Below are 17,058 nucleotides of genomic sequence, written 5' to 3'. Positions count from 1 at the left end.
GGGCCGGATCTCCCAGTGACTTCTTTGTCTTCTTCTTTTTCTTCTTCAGACGGCTGGGCGGGCGGACCCCGACACAGTAGTCGGGCTCTTTGCAGCCGGCCAGGTAGCCAACGGTCGGACACACACTTCTTTTCTCTCTCTTTGTTTTTGAGCAGCGGGCTACGCGAGCGGCCCAACCCACTTTTTCCAGCGGCCCCTAGGCAATCGGCCTCTTCTTTTTCTTTCTATCCGGCTCCACGCGGCGAGCCGGACCCTCCTCTTTTTTTTCACGGCCAGCCGGCTGGGCACACAGCCCTTGACTCTTTTCTTTAACACTGCTCTGCTCTTTTCTTTGCCCATCCCTGTGTGCTCTGCTCTTTTCACAGGATATGTTCTGTAGGCTCGTAACGCTGCATCCTCCACCAATAAGGAGGCAAGCACTTCAGTCTGATTGAGTCATTCTGAAAACTGGGCCAAAGCATGATTAACGGCGAGGATTCGTCTGATGGATGGATCCGACGGCTGTAGAGGATCGTTCCTTCCAGTCTCACACCTGGGCAGGGTGGCCCAGTGGTTGTCTGACAGGCTCAAAAAATTCTACATCCAGCGGATGATGAAGAAGATGGTCCCGCCCGGACTGCGAAACCAACAACAACGCGGTAGCATAGTACCGCCCCACGGTGGGTGCCAAATGTCGTGGTATTCTCACGGGGGGTGTGCAAGACGACATATGCCACAAGGTGGCTTCGTGTGAGGGCAAGACTGTTGCTAGAATATCCAGGGACAGGTATGCGAGTAGCACACGCTAGTTTACCCAGGTTCGGGGCTCTCCGAAGAGATAACACCCCTACTCCTGCATGTCTGAGTATATGTGGTATATCTGTAGTACAGAGTGCTCCTGGAGCTGTATCTGAGGTCAGTGCCATAGGCATCTGGCCTCGTATATGCATGTGGCATGGTGACCGTTGCTCTTGGCCGAATGGGTGTGCTTGGGCATGCCTGCCCGTGGGAGTGGATGGATGGATTGCTAGCTAGCTCTCTTGCTAGCTAGCTAGCTAGCTTGTGTGTGTGCGTGAGTGTGTCCATCCCCCGATGGATGGGTGTCTGCCTATATAGGCAAGCTTGTCCCCTGGGGTACTTTATAAATCAGTACTTTATGGCTAGTGGCATGGTGCATGTCATGCTTGTCCCCTGGGGTACTTTATAAATCAGTACCCAGGGGACACGGTACCCTGTAGATGACATCGCGGTATGGTCGTCTCGTCGGTGTCTCGTCAGGCTGCAGTTGACTTCGGGCAGTCGGCCTGGCGGAGGAGTCGGCAGCCAGCAGTCGGCCTGGTGGAGGAGTCGGCATCCGGCAGTCGGCCTGGTGGAGCAGTCGGCAGCCAGCAGTCAGCCTGGTGGAGCAGTCGGCAGCCAGCAGTCGGCCTGGTGGAGCAGTCAGCAGCCAGCAGTCGGCAGCTAGCAGTCGGCAGCCAGCAGTCGGCAGCCAGCAGTCGGCCTGGTGGAGCATTCAGCAGCCAGCAGTCAGCCGCCGGCCAGGTAGTTGGACTGAGGGGCTTTGCTAGCCCCGATGTCTTGAATTCTTGTCTCGCCGTCTTCGGGGTATCCGTGTCCAATTACTCCGACAGATGTGAACTAGATTATTGACTCTAGTGCAAGTGGGAGACTGTTAGAAATATTCCCTACAGGCAATAATAAAATGGTTATTATTGTATTTCCTTGTTCATGATAATTGTCTATTGTTCATGCTATAATTGTATTATCCGGAAACCGTAATACATGTGCCAATACATAGACCACAACATGTCCCTAGTAAGCCACTAGTTGACTAGCTCGTTGATCAATAGATGGTCATGGTTTCCTGACCATGGACATTGGATGTCATTGATAACGGGATCACATCATTAGGAGAATGATGTGATGGACAAGACCCAATCCTAAGCATAGCGCAAGATCGTGTAGTTCGTCTCCTAAAGCTTTTCTAATGTCAAGTATCATTTCCTTAGACCATGAGATTGTGCAACTCTCGGATACCGTAGGAATGTTTTGGGTGTGCCAAACATCACAACGTAACTGGGTGGCTATAAAGGCACACTATGGGTATCTCCGAAAGTGTCTGTTGGGTTGGCACGAATCGGGACTGGGATTTGTCACTCTGTGTGACGGAGAGATATCTTTGGGACCACTCGGTAGGACATCATCATGAGCTCAATGTGACCAAAGAGTTGATCACGGGATGATGTGTTTATGGAACGATTAAAAGTGACTTGGCGGTAACGAGATTGAATGAGGTATTGAAATACCGACGATCGAATCTCGGGCAAGTAACGTACCAATTGACAAAGGGAATTGTATATGGGATAGATTGAATCCCCGACATCGTAGTTCATCCGATGAGATCACCGTGGAACATGTGGGAGCCAACATGGGTATCTAGATCCCGCTATTGGTTATTGGCCGGGGAGTTGTCTCGGTCATGTCTGCATGGTTCCCGAACCCGTAGGGTCGACACACTTAAGGTTCGATGACGCTAGGGTTATTATGAAGACTTGTATGTGATTACTGAATGTTGTTCGGAGTCCCGGATGAGATCCGGACGTCACGAGGAGTTCCGGAATGGTCCGGAGGTAAAGATTTATATATGGAAAGTTGTTGTTCGGGTTCCAGGAAAAGTTCGGTTTTTTCCGGTATTGTACCGGGAAGCTTCCGGAAGGTTCCGGAGGATTCCGGAGGGGTCCGGAGGTCCGGAAAATGTTCCACCACGTCCAATATAGCAGCATGGGCTGTAGGGGGGCTCCCTAGCCTTAATGGGCCAGGGGCACCAGCCCCCCCAAGGCCCATGCGCATGGGAGAGGGGAAACCCTAAGGGGAGGGCCTCCACTTGACTTGGGAGGCACTCCTCCCCCCTTGGCCACCGCCCCCAACCCTAGATGGGATCTAGGGGGGCCGGCCCCCTCTCTCCCCACCTATAAATATTGGAGGGGTGGGAGGGCGGCCACACCCTTGCACCTGGCGCAGCCCCTCCCCTCCAATACCTCTCCTCCTCCGCGTGAGCTTGGCGAAGCCCTGCCGGAGAACTGCCACTCCATCACCACCACGCCGTCGTGCTGCTGTTGGACTCTCTTCCTCAACCTCTCCCTCCTCCTTGCTGGATCAAGGCGTGGGAGACGTATCCGTTCCGTACGTGTGTTGAACGCGGAGGTGCCGTCGTTCGGTGCTAGGATCATCGGTGATTTGGAACACGATGAGTACGACTCCATCAACCCCGTTTTCTTGAACGCTTCCGCTTAGCGATCTTCAAGGGTATGAAGATGCACTCCCTCTCTCTCGTTGCTAGTATCTCCGAGATTGATCTTGGTGACATGTAGGAAAATTTTGAATTATTGCTACGTTCCCCAACACGGATTATATACTTTGGCCGGACTGTTGGACTATGAAGATACAAGATTGAAGACTTCGTCCCCTGTCCAGGTGGGACTCTCCTTTGCATGGAAGGCAAGCTTGGCAATTCGGATATGTATACCTCTCACCGTCGGCTGAAGCAGTGGGCGCGTGAGGTCACTGCAGCAGAGCCATCATTCGATGCCCAGAAGCCACTGAAGTGGTCCAGCACACCTATCATCTTTGACACTGAGGATCACCCTGATTTCACAACTGCGGTCGGGTGTTTGCCATTGTTGGTTTCACCAACAATACACAACCTCAAGGTGACAAAGGTGCTAGTTGATGGCGGGGCCAGTCTGAACTTGATCTCACCCACTATGATCGAGAGGATGCAAATCCCCGATGGAGATCTTGAAGAGACGGGCACATTTCAAGGAGTCAAGCCAGGGTGGAGTCAGCCGAAGGGTAAGATCACGTTGTCCGTTACATTCGGGGACGAGCTGAACTACAGGACAGAGAAGATCGTTTTTTATGTCGCCAAGATCCCCCTGCCATATAATGGGACCCTTGGTCGCCCAACGCTGGCCAAGTTCATGGCAGCATCACATTACGCCTACAACACGTTGAAGATGCCCGGGCCATTGAGCATCATCACCGTCCCCTCTGACAAGAAAGACGCACTCATCTGCGCCGATCAACTCTACCGGGAGGCGGTTGCAGCAACTGCCACCAAGGCACTTGCTCCTGCCGCTGTAGGCCCTTGAGGGAAGTAGACCGGCAAGACCTCTTTCGGCAAGACCTCTCACACCCACTCCGGCAAGCGCGCCTCTTCGGAGTGCAGCGCTCCCATCAAGGACGTGCCAGAGAGTTCCACTGGCAAGAGCAAGAAATCCAAGGCAGCAGCACCAGAGACCAAGAAGGTGTTCGTCAAGGAGGACGACACGGGCGGGGATGTTACTATAAGCTCCACCCTTGATAGCAAATAGGAAAGCATACTCGTCGCCGTCCTGCGGGCGAATGTCGACGTGTTTGCGTGGCAAGCATCTGACATCCCCGGCGTTCCCAGGGAGGTGACTGAGCACCATCTTGATGTCTGTCCTCATGCGCGGCCCATCAAGCAGAAGGTCAGGAAGCAAGCTTTGGAGCGGCAAGAGTTCATCATCGAAGAGATCAGGAAGTTGGAGGTGGCAAGTTTGGTCAAAGGAGTGCTCCACCCCACGTGGTTGGCCAATCCTGTGGTGGTGCGTAAGGCAAATGGGAAGTGGAGGCTGTGTATTGATTACATAGACATCAATAAGGCTTGTCCAAAGGATCCCTTCCCTCTGCCACGCATCGACCAGATTGTGGACTCCACTACCAGGTGTGACCTGCTGTCATTCCTCGACGCCTACTCAGGATACCATCAGATCTTCATGATGAAGGAAGACGAAGAAAAGACCGCGTTCATCACCCCATGTGGTACGTACTGTTTGTACGAATGCCTTTCGGGTTGAAAAGCACTGGTTCGACATTTGCCCGAGCGGTCCAAATTGGTTTTGAGCCCCAGCTGCATAGAAATATGGAAGCTTACATGGATGATATAGTAGTCAAAACCAAGGACAAGGCTACGCTCGTGCAGGATCTGGAAGAAACATTTGCAAATCTGTGCAAGATCAACCTCAAGCTCAACCCAGAGAAGTGTGTGTTCGGTGTCCCATCCGGCAAACTTCTTGGGTGTGTCTCATCACGGGATCGAAGCGAATCCCGACAAGATCAAAGCAATTGAGCAGATTGAGGCGCCGAAGCGAGTCAAAGACGTCTGTAGGCTTGATGGATGTGTTACTGCCCTAAGTAGGTTCATCTCCAAATCTGCTGAGCACGCCCTCCCCTTCTTCAAAGTTTTGAAGAAGGCGGGTTCGATGAAATGGACCCCAGAGGCAGAGGCAGCACATCAAGATTTTAAGAGGTACCTCTCCTCCACGCCAATGCTAGTCGGGCCTAAGCCACAAGAGTCGTTGCTGCTATATCTAGCGGCGACGAATCAAGTGATCAGTGCTGCGCTAGTAGCACAGAGGGAACTTGAGGAAGAAGCAGCAGTGGCAGCGGAGCCGTTGGATGATGGGCCAGGGCTCTTCCCGACAGGGCCTGGTGCAGGCAAGGCAGAACCCCCGGCAAGACATAGTCTGCGCATATGGGCGATGTTGAACAAAAGAAGAATGTGGTGTAGCACCCAGTTTATTTTGTCAGTTCCCTCTTGCAGGGGGCTACGTCAAGATATTCTGGTATGCAGAAGCTGCTTTTCGTCCTCCTTATGGCCTGAAGAAAGCTGCGCCACTACTTTCAAGCGCACGAGATCACCGTCGTCACCCGCCTCCCTTTGCAACAGATCTTGCACAACCCAGATGCGACTAGAAGGATCATGGAATGGGCATTGGAGCTGTTGAGTTTTGGCCTCAAGTTTGAAAGTACTTCAACCATCAAGAGCCGAGCCTTGGTGGAGTTCATAGCAGAATGGACCTCAACGCTCGACGAGGTGGTTCAAGAGACCACCCTTCCCGGCAAGGAGACGAGCCGTGATTGGATAATGTACTTTGCTGGAGCTTTCTCGCTGCAAGGTGCTGGTGCCGGCATGCTACTCGTCGCACCCACCGGAGAGTGCCTCAAGTATGTGGTCCAGATGCACTTCCCCCAGGAAAAATCAATGAACAACACGAAAGAGTACGAGGGATTGCTTGCCAGTCTTAGGATCGTGGTAGACCTCGGAATCAAGAAGCTCATCATCAGTGGTGATTCGTAGCTCGTCGACAAGCAAGCTAACAAGGATTATCAGAGCCTGTTGATGGAGGCATATGTGGATGAGGTGAGGAAATTGGAGGAGTGTTTTGACGGTCTGCAAGTAGAGCATGTTCCTCGAGCAAAGAACAGCATTGCCCACGACTTGTCAAAGCACGCTGCCCTCAAGTTGCCTGTGGAACCAAGTACCTTTGTGCTTCAATTAACCCAGCCATCCGTTGAGCCATCAGCAGGAAAGAATAAACGAAGGAAAGTGGGCCCCGGCAAGTACTTTCCCGCTGTGCTCCCACGAGCCGCCGGCAAAGTCGTTGCCGGGTGCCACAAGCTAGCCGAGGAGCAGTGACCTCCGGTAGGGCCCCAAGACCTGGCCGTGGAGGTAGCTGCCCCTACTGCCGAAGATGGGCCTTTAGTCCTTGCCGTCGAGCCCCAGGCTCCGGCATGGACGCGACACACCGTCTGTTTCCTCTAAACAGGGGAACTCCCTGAGGAACGGGAAGAAGCAGAGAAGGTAGCCCGTCGGTCCAGCATGTACCAGTTTGTTGATGATGCTCTATACAGAAGAAGACCGAACGGCGTGAAATTGAAGTACATTCCTCGGGAGGACGGACTGGAGCTATTGGTAGAGATACATGGAGGCATGTGTGGCTCCCACGTAGGGTCAAGAGAGCTTGCCGGCAAAGCGTTCCGGCAAGGTTTCTTCTGGCCCACCGCTCTCTAGGATGCAACTGCACTAGTAACCAAGTATGAAGCTTGCCAGTTCCATTCAAAGAAGCTTCATCAACCAGCTCAAGCTCTTCATACAATCCATCTTTCCTGGCCATTTTCGGTCTGGGGGCTCGACATACTGGGCTCCTTTCCCCGTGATGTCGGGGGCTTTGAGTACTTGTACGTCGCAATCGACAAGTTCACAAAGTGACCGGAAGTGGAGCCGGTGAGAAAGGTGACAGCACAGTCAGCCGTCAAGTTCTTCAAGGGGCTAGTCTACCATTTTGGTGTGCCAAATAGGGTCATCACCGATAATGGCACACAGTTCACGAGCCGCACCTTCATGCAATACATCCAAGACCTTGGCAACAAGGTTTGTTTTGCTTCTGTTGCTCATCCTAGAAGTAATCGCCAGGCCGAGAGGGCAAATGCTGAAGTGTTGCGAGGCCTCAAGACCAGGAATTTTGACAAGCTCCACAAGTGTGGAACGTGCTGGATTGACGAGTACCAACGGTTCTTTGGTCGATCAGAACGACACCAAATCGAGGCACTGGCCAGACACCCTTTGCCCTGGTATACGGGGCAGAAGCAGTTCTCCCCACGAAGCTCATATACAGGTCACCTCGAGTGCTCGCTTATGATGAGCTTGAGCAAGAGTAGTTGCACCAAGATGACGCGACGCTCCTTTAGGAAGATCGTCTCCAGGATCCTGTGCGAGCTGCTCGCTATCTGCAAGCCTTGCGTCGCTACCATAGCCGCAAGGTTCATGCCCGAAGCCTTGAGGAAGGCGACCTTGTTCTTTGGCGGGTTCAATCCGCCAAGAATTCCAACAAGTTGACGCCGAAGTAGGAAGGCCCTTATCGGGTGATACGAGTCACCAGGACCGGCACAGTCCGCTTGGAGACCGAAGATGGAATTCCAGTGAGCAACTCCTGGAACATCAAACATCTTCGCAAGTTTTACCCATAAGGCGCGGTTGACTGGCCTCCCGGAAGGCCACTTTTTGTACAAGCCTTGCCAGCAAGGCATGTAACCCTTTGTAGAAAGCCAGGCGCAGATCCTGAGAAACAGATAAATAAATGAAGCGCGGGCACCCTAGAATTTAGCATGCATGTTAGCTTGAGTCTCTCTCTCTCTCTATTAGGGTTGATAGTGCTTGGCGGCAGCTAACCCCTAGCATAGAGGTCGAGTGCGTGTCTTTTTGTCTCTTCTAGTCCTCTTTTGGCTCGCAGGCCGCACATGCATTTCTGCAGAACCGTTTGGAGAAAAGAAGATGGACCGACACCTCGACCCCGACAAGCTATGGTTGCCGGGGCTGCAGATTCTGATGAGTCTTTTCTCCCCCGCTGTACATTTCCATATGAAGCTTAAACATACGGGACTTCGTTCACTCCTAGGCCACTGTGCTCCCTCCTTCCTATACCGAAAGATTCTCCTTTGGGTCGAAACTTGGTTGTAGTCGCGGTAGAAAGGGGACGAGCGAGGGGCCTAATCCTGCTTTACCCCCACCTCCGCCAAGGGCATGAGTATGGTCGGGCTATAAAGCGGGAGGACGGCAAGGTTTGTAGTCGGGCGACGTTGTTTGCTTAAAATAACAAGGACTTACTCCTCGATGTGGGCCTCGCTCACGCACAAAAGAACCCGTCAAACACCCTTTTCATTAATATGTTGATCAAACGAGTACAATTCATACAGACTGAGCAAGGGTTTATAAAGTCTAGATTCGACAAGTCCCCGCAGGCTTAAGATCTAAAAAAAGAAGATAAGATGCCCGTAATCCCTTTCTTGTCCCTCTCTGGAAGCGGATCGAGACAGCAAGAGGGAAAAAGGAATGCCTAGGCGAGGTACGAGCAGCAGAAGACACCAAGAGAACGTCCCGGCGGCCACCCAGAAGAAGGCTGGTGATGATGGTGCCGGGGAAGAAGCTGGAAGATGAGGCAGCGGACCGCCAATACATGACGAAGGCGTCAATGCCATCATACTCCGAATTGACGGCCCGCCACCCGCCTTCTTCATATTCTCCGGCCCTCCAGCGCCAGCCTCCAGAAGCAACGGCCCTGAGAAGTTCAAGGAGCTGGCTCAAGGAGTCGCCGCCAAGAACTACCCCTCCCCGGCAGATCACTCTGCCAGGGAGAAGGCCAGGTGCAGATGGTGCTGCTGCCGACGTTGCCTAGGGACGGGGCATCCGACATCTTGTCGGACCCGTCCTCGTCGTCCACCCCACCGGTCCCCTCCTCGTCGCCATCGCTCGAGGAGGAGCTCTCGTCGTCGGTCGAGCTCTTCGCGCAGCACCCTAACCTGTGCCCCGAGCGCCCGAAGACCTTGATGGAGAGTAGGTTGCTCTCCACTAACTTGAAGTAGAGGACGTGCCCTTTCATCAAGCAATGGGTGCATGTGAAGGTTTTCCAGCCCCGACGAACGAGCATCACATGAGGGGAGGGAAACCTTGTGTTCACCGCATGTCGTCGTTGCAACACCCCTTCATGTGGAGCCTTAGCCTCGGTGGCTGGTCGATCTCCAGCACCCTCGCGAACGCCTCGAGAAGGCGAAGGTAGCTGTGCGGCGGCTCACACAACTGCAGGATGAACTCCAACATCGTGTCCCCGACATGGCCGCTCGACGAAGCAGGAGGAGATGGTGGAGGAGATGGTGACGACGCAGGTGTCCCCCTTCCACGCCCACCTCTGCCTCGACCGCCTCGCCGGCCGCGGCCCTGTCCAGCGCCTCTGCCTCGAGCGTGGCTTTCACCTTGGGCGTCTGGCTCTTCCTTAACCGCCGCGGCTCTCTGATGGGAGGAAGACCTAGTCGCCTCCGCAGAAGGACGGCCACGACCGCGCCCTCTCGCCATGGCAAAGGAAGAGAAGGGATCAAACTGGAAGAAGACAAATGCGAAAAGACGCTACCCCTCTCCCCTTTTTATAGGCGGACAGGGCCGAGCGAGCCTGAGGGCGGCCGCCCCAATAAACCAATCCAGCAGCCGGGGGCGCGAGGAATTAGGACCGACCCGCTACTCCAATCAGCGGTAATCGGCCCCCCGCCTCGGCATTAAAGCCCGTACCCTCCGTGTCCATTGCTTGCCCTCCCCGAGGCATGGGCGACACGTGGCGGGCGAGCTAGCATTCAGATGGAAAGTGGGACGGCCGTTTCACGCCCCGTGATTGAGGGGCGCAGGCGCCATGATGACCACGACCCGAGTCCACTTAGTAAATGAGCCGCGCCCCTGCGTTTTCCTCTTTTTTATGGGGAAGACGCGGGCCGCTTCTTTACTATTCATCGTGAGGTGACGCAAGCACACTACAACCAAACCACGCACGACCCCCACATCACGCACTCAATGCGAGTCATGGCGAAGGAGTTGCCGAAGTAAAAACTCTGCCACGCGTGCCCGCGCCCGTTTTGGGCCTGGCCCAACAATGCTCCGCGCTTATGTATGGCTCAGGCCTGGGGGCTCCTGTCGGTGTACGAAAGTAGGGGCCCTTCTGTACCCCTTAACTTGTGCACGAGCAGTCGTAGCCACACCTGCAGCCGGGCTCGGCGGGGCAGAGGAAGCGAAGATACAAAGATGCCGAGATAGCATGTAAGCCAGAAGCATAAAGAGCAAAGGAACAAGATGGGCTTCCCTCGGCAAGAGCCTTGCCTGGGTGGCCTACATGGCCCCGACGAGAGCCTTGCCGGGGCAACTTACCCAACACCAGCAAGACCGCCACCGTTGAGCCTCAGAGTTATGACACCATCGACAAGCGTCAAGACCGAGGCTCGGGCGTGCCTGCATGGTGGCATGCAGATCTTAGTGGAGACTAAAGGCCTGCAAGACTAGATGAGAACCGAAAGACAAAGGCGCCCCGGCAAAGACCCTTGCCGGGGATGCCCGCAAGACCCTAGCAAGATCCTTGCCGGGGCCCCGGCAAGACTCTTGCCGGGACATCTGCGGGGCCACAACCAGGCCCGCACTTACCAAGGTTTCACTGCCCCATGGCCGTTCCGACGCAGCAGCTAGCCTGCCAACTAGGCACACACCTACGTGGCAACATGCTGCTTCTAGGCCAACCAGGCAAGCACCTGCGTGGTGGCATGAAGATCTTCGAGAAGACCCTGCCACCGCACCAGCGCAGCAGCCAGCCAGCTAGCGTGGCGCTACATGCCTCGTCGGCTTGGACGCACGTCGAAGCAAGGCAAGGCAGCGGCAGACAAGACAAGCTTCCTTGCCGTCCCCGATAAAGCAAGTGGACACGTCGGCAGCGCATTAATTGTCTTTTGTCCCACGATGTCAGGGATAGACTTGTACATTGTAGGCACTTTCCACCTCCTATGTGCCGATGTGGCAGCCCCTTTGACATATAAAAGGAGGCCCGAGGCATACCGAGAGAGGATTCGGACTATTCGGACTCTTTGGACTAGGCATGCATCGTAGCTAGTTCAAGATCTCAAGAACACCAAATATACACTGAAGCAGGACTAGGGCATTACCCATCGTTTGCGGCCCAAACCTGGGTAAAATCCCCCCGTTGATCTTCTAAACCCGCTCTTTCCACAGCCCCGCGCCCTATAAACTATAGTAGGGATTCCCCATGATCCCATAGGTGTCGTTCTCCCTGACACACACCGTTCTCAAAAACATATAAGTGAAGCACTAGAGAAACTCCATAGCTCAAAAATTTGAGTGAAGCACATAGAGCAATTCTAACAAATCATAGCATTATCATAGCTCTCTCAAATAGGTGTGTCCAGCAAGGATGATTGCGACAAACTAAAAATAAAAGCAAGCAAACACTCATATAATATAAGACGCTCCAAGCAAAACTCGTGATATGTGACAAATAAAAATATAGCTCCATGTAAAATTACCGATGGTCATTAGAAGAAAGAGGGGATACCTTCTAGGGCATCCCCAAGCTTAGTTGCTTGGTTCTCCTTGAATATTCACTTGGGGTGCCATGGGCACCCCCAAGCTTAGGATCTTTTTACTCCTTGATCCTTCATCCATCATGATCTCACCAAAAACTTGAAAACTTCAATCACACAAAACTTAACAAAACCCTCATGAGATCCATTAGTATAACAAAGCAAATCAGCACTCTAAGTTCTGTTGCGAAACATTCAAATTTTATTATTGCATTATACCTACTGTATTCCAAGTTTGCCATGGCTTATACCCCCTGATACAATCCATAGATTCATCAAAATAAGAACACAATGCAATGAAAACAGAATCTGTCAAAAACAGAATAGTTTGTAGTAGTCTAGACTTTGTCCATACTTCTGTAACTCCAAAATTCTGAAAAGTAGGACAACATGTGCAATTTGTATATCAATCTGGTGCAAAAAAATCAGAATTTTATCGCGCTTCTGTGATTTTTAAAAATTCTGCTACTGGGCGCAAAACTTTCTGTTTTTTAACAAGATCAAATCAACTATCACCCAACATGATCCTAAAGGCTATTTTATTCATTGGGTTGCCTCACAAAAAGCAACATCGTTTTATGCCCTAGCTAGGCATAATGCATAGATTCAAGTATTGTCATCTTTGGTTTTTGCTACCTTAGTGAGGGCTTCTCAAACCTGGGAGGTTCTTTACGCTTTCTAATATTCCCGGGAAAGGAGACCATCTTGAGATCTAAAATATTCAACCGCTTATTACAAAGAGTAATCAGAGTATTCATGGGATAGAGATTTCCATTAATACGTTTGAGGGGTTCATTACATTTTTGCAACTCACTCAATTTTTCAGTAGGTCACCCAATTTATCTAATATTTGAATCCCTTCTTGTGTAAAGGTAAACCCCTTTTTTGGTGGTGGAATTCCCAATAATCCCTTTATTATTTCATAGGTAACATTAGAATCAACTAAAACAAAATTTCCTTTAGCGGCAAAATCCAAGAGCCGCCTATGATGCAAGGTTAAACTTATACAAAAACTACGATGCAATATCTTGGCGTCTCCTTTTTTGTTCCAAATATGGCAGGATTCCATCAACCTATACCATGCATCTTTCAATTTTTCTCCTTGATTTTGTTTGAAGTATAAAACTTCAAAATCTGGTGACAAAGGAGGGGTGGTCTTGTTGACCCAAGCAAAGGGTAAACTAAAGAGAAGGTAAATAAAAGGCAAATTTTTGTGATGTGGCGGAGATGAAAACGAGAAGCAAATGGAAAATAATGTAAATTACAAGGAGATGAGATTTGTGATTAGGAACCTGATAGATGTTGATGATGTCTCCCCGACAACGGCACTAGAAATTCCTTTTGATGTGGCTTGAAACTACGTCGGTATTTCCCCAAAGAGCAACACTACTGCAGGATGGTCCAAACGTGACACTATGATAAGAGACCCTTTGACGAAACTGTGTGTGATGCCATAATCGCAAACGGTGGTGTAAAAGAACCGTCAAAAAAGGTGCAAAACGTTTGCGATGGCGGAGCTATCAAACACACTTCAGATTTTAGTTGCGTGTGCGATGCAAGGCATACGGTTCAGCTCAATGAACTATTTGTGATGAGGTGGAACAAAAGAAACAGGCACCTTGATGAAGGCGTGTGCGATATAGAGCATAGAGTTCACTTGGATGAACTGTTTGTGATTAGGCAACACAAAGAAACGGTCAGCCAGATCAAGGTGTGTGTGATACGCAGCAAACAGGTCCGTAATCAGAAATGTGTGCGAAGACCAATAATAACACAGACGATTGCTGCTAATAAGCCATGTGATTTGCTTTGTCTATAGTAGAATAACATGTATATATATAACTGAAATAAACATCCAATTACATAAGTGACTATATAGATCATTCACACACACCTTAATAAACAATTGCGTGCATTCTAAAGTAGGAGAAACAATCGTCTAGTCATCTACTTCTTGTGACGCTCCCGCCATTGCTATGTGGCTCGATCCCTCGTTTGGGTCAGGAAAAAGGCAGTTCCTCATGTCAACGATCTGCCTGTACATCTCATAGCTTGTGTGCGCATCCATGGCCATGTATTTGACATGTTGTTCATCCAGTCTCTTATGCCACACACTGTGCCAGGCGTTCCTGTCCTTATTGCTCTCATTCTTCATCTTCATATAGTAGGGGTCGACGATGGCCAAGGCGAGGTCAACCAGAGAGTTTAGTTTGTTTTTGTCGCTGCCCCAGACCTTGTAGTGGCTTTGGATGTTGACAAGATTCGGGCATTTCAAGTCCGAAACCTTGAGCGCTTTTAGATCGTTGGTGGTGTCCACCGTAGCGAAACTGTAGTTGGAGCTGTTGATAAACCTGGAGAAATGCTCGCAAGGCCTTGTGGCAAGGTGGTAGTGGTAGACGAGGACATCATGTCGCACGCACAACTAGGCGACGACAACCTTCTGATTGTGCCCGGCATGACCGATGGTGTATTCGAGGTCGAAGCCGACCACTTGGTACTTGTCCTTGGCAAGGAACTGATCCATAGTTTGGACGGAGCTCTCGGGTAACTGCATCGTCGCGCCGCGCCCGGCGCAACCGCTTGCACACGAACATGCGTGATCGTGCGCCAGCCCCAAACAGTGGCAGCCCGTGTGGAGGGACGAGGGCAGAGCACCCGGAGGGACGCGATAGTAGAGCACGCGCGGCGGGACGCTAGTAGAGCACGCCGCGGCCGCCTGAACTGCAAGCAACTGATACTTCCATTTTGCATCATGCTTTTATATCGATAATTATTGCATTATGGGCTGATATTACACATTATGTCACAACACTTATGCCTATTCTCTCTTATTTTATAAGGTTTACATGAAGAGGGAGAATGCCGGCAGCTGGAATTCTGGGCTGGAAAAGGAGCAAATATTAGAGACCTATTTTGTGCAACTCCAAAAGTCCTGAAACTCCACGGGAATTATCTTCAGAATAAAAAAAATATTGGGCGAAGAAAGTACCCGAGGGGGGCCACCCACCGTCCACGAGGGTGGGGGCGTGCCCTACCCCCCTGGGCGCGCCCCGTGCCTCGTGGGCCCCTTGGCAGGCCCCTGATGCCCATCTTCTGCTATATGAGGTCTTTCGTTGAGGAAAAAAATCATAAGCTAGCTCACGGGACGAAACTCCGCCGCCACGAGGCGGTACCTTGGCGGAACTAATCTAGGGCTCCGGCGAGCTATTCTGCCGGGGAAACTTCCCCCCGGGAGGGGGAAATCATCACCATTGTCATCACCATCGATCCTCTCATCGGGAGGGGGGAAATCTCCATCAACTCTTCACCAGCACCATCTCATCTCAAACCCTAGTTCATCTCTTGTATCCAATCTTTGTCTCAAAACCTCAGATTGGTACATATGGGTTGCTAGTACTGTTGATTACTCCTTGTAGTTGATGCTAGTTGGTTTATTCAGTGGAATATCATATGTTCAGATCCTTTATGCATATTAATACCCCTCTGATTATGAACATGAATATGATTTGTGAGTAGTTATGTTTGTTCCTGAGGACATGGGAGAAGTCTTGCTATAAGTAGTCATGTGAATTTGGTATTCGTTCGATATTTTGATGAGATGTATGTTGTCTCTCCTCTAGTGGTGTCATGTGAACGTCGACTACATGAAACTTCACCATTGTTTGGGCCTAGGGGAAGGCATTGGGAAGCAATAAGTAGATAATGGGTTGCTAGAGTGACAGAAGCTTAAACCCTAGTTTATGAGTTGCTTCGTAAGGGGCTGATTTGGATCCATATGTTTCATGCTATGGTTAGGTTTACCTTAATAATTCTTTTGTAGTTGCGGATGCTTGCAATAGGGGTTAATCATAAGTGGGATGCTTGTCCAAGGAAGGACAGTAGCCAAGCACCGGTCCACCCACATATCAAATTATCAAAGTACTGAACGCGAATCATATGAACATGATGAAAACTAGCTTGACGATAATTCCCATGTGTCCTCGGGAGCGCTTTCCTTTATATAAGAGTTTGTCCAGGCTTGTCCTTTGCTACAAAAAGGATTGGGCCATCTTGCTTCACCTTATTTACTTTATTTACTTGTTACCCGTTACAAATTACCTTATCACAAAACTATCTGTTACCGATAATTTCAGTGCTTGCAGGGAATACCTTACTGAAAACTGCTTATCATTTCCTTCTGCTCCTCGTTGGGTTCGACACTCTTACTTATCGAAAGGACTACGATAGATCACCTACACTTGTGGGTCATCAAGACTCTTTTCTGGTGCCGTTGCTGGGGAGTGAAGCGCCTTTGGTAGGTGGAATTTGGTAAGGAAATATTTATATAGTGTGCTGAAATTTACTGTAACTTGTTACTATGGAACATAATCCTTTGAGGGGCTTGTTCGGGGTATCTTCACCCCAACCAGTAGAGCAAAGAGTTGCTCCTCAACCTACTGAACCTACTGAAAATGTTTACTTTGAAATTACTTTGGGTATGATACAGAAACTGCTAGCTAATCCTTTTTACAGGAGATGGAACATTGCATCCTGATTTGCACCTAATCTATGTGGATGAAGTTTTTGGATTATTTAAGCTTGCAGGTATGCCCGAGGATGTTATCAAGAATAAGGTCTTCCCTTTATCTTTGAAGGGAAAGGCATTGTCATGGTTTAGGCTATGTGATGATATGGGATCATGGAACTACAACCGATTGAAATTGGAATTACATCAGAAGTTTTATCCTATGCATCTTGTTCATCATGATCGTAATTATATATATAATTTTTGGCCTCACGAAGGAGAAAACACCGATCAAGATTGGGGGAGGCTTAAGTCAATGATATATTCATGCCCTAATCATGAGCTCTCAAGAGAAATTATTATTCAAAAAATTTATGCTCGGCTTTCTCTCGATAATCGCTCCATGCTCGATACTTCTTGTACTAGCTCTTTTATGAGGAAGACTACTGAATTCAAATGGGATTTATTGAAAAGAATTAAACACAACTCTGAAGATTGGGATCTCGACGAAGGTAAGGAGTCAGGTATAATACCTATGTTTGATTGTGTTAAATCTTTTATGGATACTGATGCTTTCTGTGAATTTAGCACTAAATATGGACTTGACTCTGAGATAGTAGCTTCTTTGTGTGAATCCTTTGCTACTCATGTTGATCTCCCTAAGGAGAAGTGGGTTAAATATAATCCTCCGATTGAAGTAAAAGTAGTTGCACCTATTAAAGTTGAAGAAAAGACTATCACTTATAATGATTCTGTTGTTCCTACCGCTTATATTGAGAAACCACCTTTCCCTGTTAGAATAAAGGATC

At 50.1% G+C, this 17,058-nt stretch overlaps 1 non-coding gene across 1 annotated transcript; it reads left to right on the top strand.

The window, feature by feature from the left end:
• The first annotated feature begins 350 nt into the window (after window positions 1-350).
• LOC125541990 lies at window positions 351-567 on the top strand. Its single transcript, XR_007297776.1, has one exon. It is a non-coding gene; the product is annotated as a small nucleolar RNA U3 (small nucleolar RNA).
• The last annotated feature ends 16,491 nt before the right edge of the window (window positions 568-17,058 follow it).

Source organism: Triticum urartu, chromosome 2 (assembly GCF_003073215.2).
Source record: "Triticum urartu cultivar G1812 chromosome 2, Tu2.1, whole genome shotgun sequence".
NCBI classification, from domain to species: Eukaryota; Viridiplantae; Streptophyta; class Magnoliopsida; order Poales; family Poaceae; genus Triticum; species Triticum urartu.
The sequence above is the reverse complement of the archived record's forward strand: the minus strand, read 5'-3'. Positions and strand labels throughout refer to the sequence as shown.